Raw genomic sequence first — 5,444 nt, 5'->3', positions numbered from 1 at the left:
TTTTTCTACTTATTTCTTATCAATCATCTACACAAAAAAATTTTTTTTACTGTGACCTCCCACGTGTTGCATAGTTTTAAGCAAAAATAAGCAATTGTATATGCACACACACACACACACACATATATATATATATATTCTATATTCTGTATTCTGTGTGTGCACACATGACATAGCTCACCCCTGTACAGGAACTGGGCTCAGTGTGAACATTGTTGGGTTAACCACAGCCAACATGGATGTCAGTGTGTACTGAATGTACACTTCTACATCTGCAGCAAGGTGAGAACTGTCACCACTGGAGGTCAGCAAAAACAAGGTCATTTTTAATTAGTTGCAAATTAGACTTATCACTTATCATGAGTGAGAGGACATGCCTCGCTCCCATGCATATGCAGAAGCTTTCCCACAGACTATATGTAAAAAAAACAACTCTATGGTTTCCCCACACAGTTGAAGCACAACGGTCCAGGTAACATTTGGTCTGCTCCATCTGCTCTACAATACTCTACAATAAACCACCACATTACCAGTATCTAGAGATGTGCTTTGCTGAGCTATGGTGTCCTCTGGTAATATTTGGTCATTTGTGGCCAGAGTTTATACCACATGGGATCAGGTTCTTATGTTTGTGGCTAAGACTCAGTAACGTAATGTAAAGGCTTCGTCATGCTCCCTCCGATCCACCTCTAAAATTCTGTTCTGAGCGGCCCCCGACAACACAAAAAAAAAAAAAAGTGGGGGGGGGAGGGGGGGAAAAGGGGGGGGGGGGAAAAAAAAAAAAAATGGGCAAAAGGAAGGGTACATGGTTGCAAAAAAAAAAAAAAAAAAAAAAAAAAAAAATTTTTTATTTTTTTTTTTATATTTTTTTTTTTTTTAAAAAAAAAAAATTGGTTAAATTTAAGGTATGTGGTTGCACATCTTTTGCAGCACTATCATTTTGCACTGATATAGACTTAGACCTTAGGTTTGCAAAGACAACTGTTTTCTATTTCACTGTTTAAACAGTCCTACATTAATACTGCAGTGGCTTCATTTTTGTTTATTACTAATCTGGGACTGTTTTTGTACATTATTTTCACTTCTTTTAAAGCCCAACATTTTAAAATAATGGTGAACGTCTCAATGCTTTTTTAATGCCTTGGAAATATATTAGTAATTTTCTTTTTCAGCAAGAACCAACAGTAAGTGAGTTATGATGCAATACTCCGTCCTGATGACATACTGGCAATCCCCTTCCTGTTTTTACACATCTAATGCTTTTACATCTCATCAAACCTCCATACAGAGGTATGACTGCACATGATTTAGGGTTGATAATTCTAACCCCATGTCCCCGACTGCATTCAGTGGCACAGTGAGAACTCTCTCCCCAAAGTAAATACTAGCGTCACAGAAAGAACAACCAGTAGATGGCAGCTTAGAGTGACTTATTGAGATGCAGTGTCTTTAACTTCCTTACAGTGAAAATAAACCATAGGTTATTAAGGGTTATTAAGAGGCATATATATAGTATAATGTATGACCCACTGAAGCTATGAAACCAAGTGAAACAGGTCATTTTTAATGTCAATCTCATTTGGTCATGTTAAGTGTCAAGGTGATAGCCACGTAAAATCAAAAAGCAGACCCTGCTTGCACTGATAGCCAACATTTTCCGTGCAATATTTTACAAATGTACATAATGTTGCTAGTTGGTATTAAAGGCGCTGTAGATGAGCTTTTTAAAATACTACCATACACTGGTACTGATACCTTACATTACTTTTAGGCCCTTTAATATCTCGGGATATGGCAATGCCTTTTTCTGAATAAGTCACAAGTCAATATTTTAATAATATATTAATTTACTATTTATAACAATTTAACATGAGTGAGATTTCCAAACATGGCTCAACTTGCTTTAGATTTTAATCTAACTTCCTCACAAAGCTGTCTGTTACCTCCTTATGGCCAGGAGGCACAGACGGTGGAATTTCTGATAGACAAATTCATTTCCCAGCTGATTATATTTTTGAAATCAACTAATAATAATTGCTTAAATTAGTATATATTTTCTTTTAGTTTTTACATAGTTGTACACAGGGAGGTATGTGTTAGGCTAAATGAACCAACAAAGTTTTCTCAGTCTGATTTAATCCTGTCTACAAATGAAAAAGCTGAATAGGTGGATGAGCATTTCTTGTCTCCCTCATCAGTTTGGGTATAATTTAGTGCACAGCTTTGTGTGGCCGGTCTAGCACACTGGGACTCCAGTGGCCTGGCTCCCAGGGGTCGTTTTCTTGAGTCCTGCCACAGAGGTTGTGTCGTCTGTGACCCTCACGGACATTCCAACCTCAACCTCTACTCCTCCCGAGAATGACTTACACTCCCAGATTGCCAGCAACAACCTCCAGTCATATAAAAAACCTAAGGAATTCCTTTAAGGAAGAGAACGGCAGGCTTAAGTGTATCACATATTTTTCATGGTTTCTTTGAACTCTTGTCATAACTCTTGTCTTGTGGTTGTGCTAAAGAAATATTTAATTTTATACTGTGGTATACTGATAAGAAAGGATTTGATAATTGAACACTGGGTGAGGCATATGAGTCATTTCAATGACCACACAATCATTCACCTCAAGTACCATTTTCTCTTTCTGTTCAGGCCTCAATCCTCCCTTTGTTCATCTTTCCTCAGGAGGAAATTATATTACTCAGCTGGCTGCTCAGGATATTAATGTTACCCCAAAGGAAGAAAATAAGGAATATTTCAGTACAGTCATTATCAACTTTATCTGCCATGCCTGGGTGAGAGTAAACAACACTAAAGATGGGAAAAGTGCAAACATTTTCAGATTCATGAATTCTCTGTTCCCTTTCATGTGGCGATCTGCTCTGTTTGATCGCTCTCTTTCTCTCGCACATAGGCTGAAAGGTAGTGTGCGTATAGTGTAGCATTTCCGACAACAATACGAGTATGTGCATTTCCTGCATTGTGAGACCACAGTATATTAGTATTTCAATAACCTGAGGCGTTGAACAGAAGAGAAGAGGAATACACTGGGTGTTGCCTTCATTATAAACCATTGTTGCCTTCAGAACTGTAATCAATCCTGTTATATGCAGTCACTTTAAACAGATATATATTGTATTATACATTGTACACAATAAAGTGAGCAGAGAGTTGTTTTTCTTGAGATATGAGTCTCCCAAAGTGATTTTTGTCCAATGCCATGACCTCACCACTTACAAGAGGACATCAGTGATGCAGAGAGGCCTCATAAATTTCACCACAAGTGATCTCCGGGGAGTCGGTGTCCTTCCGGCATCATCCAGCTTACCCTGGAGAAGACATTTGAAAGGGTCAGATGTGGGGGGGTTTAAATTTAATCAATTATAGGACATTGGTGTATGTGGTTTATTGAATGATCTGTGCCCTCAATATCTGCAATTAGTAGGTTGAGTGGAGTATTTGCATGCACAATACCACGTATCAACTGATATCATCGTTGCCCACAGGCCGACGATCCCATTGTCCTTTGTGATATGTCACTGGTGAAAACGATACCAAGCTTGCTGTAATAGGGGGCCCTGTTTTAGATACACATCACACTGGAGCCTGGCTGGATCTCAGCAGTAAATCTTGAGCCAATGTAAGGGTCCATCCATGTTTCCTCTGTATCTAGCAAAATAAACAATCTGCTGTGGGTCTGCAGAAACGTGAGATCAGACAGAGGGCAGAAGTGAGGACTCTGACATGCTGGGGGAGGAGGGGGAAAGGAGGAATGCAGGCGGGGGAAACACATAGATCAGATTTCAGGAGCCCCAGAGAGAGATGTAGGTGACTAAAGAGGAACCTTGCTGTCAAGAGACCAAGAAACTATGAATGAAAGAAAGACAAAAAAAAAATGTCTTTGTCCCTTTGCACATTTTCTTCATTAAAATGTTTGCATAGTAGTGTTGTGTTGTGGTATTTATTCATTACAATCTATCTCACTGTGAAGAGGTGCAATTGGTGTTTTTCTTCTGAAATATGTGAAAGTAGGTGTGTCAGAGCAGACCAGTGAGCCACTGTGGCTTCCATCAGGAGCTAAAGCTGCACACAGTATTGTTTTGGTTGAGGCTCTGGCCTCAGGGGCTTCCTGCTATTTGAAGAGGATGGGGTGGGGATGAGTGTGTTGAGTAACTGGGAGAAGATTCTGTAGTTCTAAGAATTGTACACTATTAGTCATTTATTCTAAATCTTTATGGGGAATTTTATGATCGTCAGCAATACTTGACTCTTATTCGCTCCTAGGCTAATTGATTTTTTTTATATGCCAAATTCCAGTGAGAAGGAAAAACATGCAACTGTGAATATTTTGTGTTAAAACCCACCGTCATGCTTATTTGTACCTCCACAGCGATCGATTAGATGGTGCTCTTAACTGTACTTTGTGATGCAGAAATTCTGCAAAAAGTCTTTCCTGCAAGCTTATTGTATTTCCTGATTGATAGCGAAAGGAAGTTCTCTCCCTGTTCCTGTTACATAAGAGCTAAACCACAAACCTCTCATTGAACAAAATGTTGTTTATATGCAAGGTAAAGAGTATCAACCAAACATCCCTAATTAATCGGAGATTTTTCACATATCCTGTTACTTCTCGTATTACTGAATCAATGTGAAAAAAAACGAAGATATGTGCCCTCTCTGTCAATAGATTTTAAAAGTTTTTAAAACAAACCCTTCACTTTTGGTCAAATATCATATTTTAGCTTATTTCACTTCATGCAAATACTCATTTGGCTTGATTGATGAACAGTCCAAAAGCCCCCAAAGTGAGCCAGCAGTATATTGCTGGTTGTCCCCAAACATGTGCATTGATTTCTAATCTGTCAGAATAAGAAAAGGCATTTCGGACATCCAAAATCAATAGTCATGTGGAAGGGGAGGGTCACAGCGATGTGTGTGTTTCCCACAGAGGGTGAGGTTCAACAGATATGGATGTGATGAGAATATACATAGCAGAATGCCACTGAATGCTTTTATTTCTGTCTTGATGTGTTGGCATTAACAAATATTCTCTCGCTATTTCCCTAATACCTTCAAACCAAGGTATAGTATGTTGGGTTGCATATACAGTTTGTTGTGAAGAAATTGGGTGGACTTGATAAGGCATGTGGGATGTTCATAACTGGCTGACTGTATATAGATCTCATCTCTGTAAGCTGCACAAAGTTGTTGCAGCTGTGATGTAGATGCTGTATTTGCTCTTCAGAACATGTCCTAACGAAACACCGAGCAAAAGTTTACATCTGTTGATTTTGCAAATGCTCTCAATTACTTTCAGGACTGAGAATATTATAGCAACCGACCATACTAGAAGCATACTACAAGTCAGTTACGTCACTTTGTAGTCAAGTCAAGTCAAGTCATTTTATTTGTATAGCACATTTAAACAAACAACAGTTGACCCAAAGTG

Source organism: Perca fluviatilis, chromosome 12, assembly GCF_010015445.1.
Source record: "Perca fluviatilis chromosome 12, GENO_Pfluv_1.0, whole genome shotgun sequence".
In the NCBI taxonomy this organism is placed as follows: domain Eukaryota; kingdom Metazoa; phylum Chordata; class Actinopteri; order Perciformes; family Percidae; genus Perca; species Perca fluviatilis.
This window is presented reverse-complemented; position numbering follows the sequence as displayed.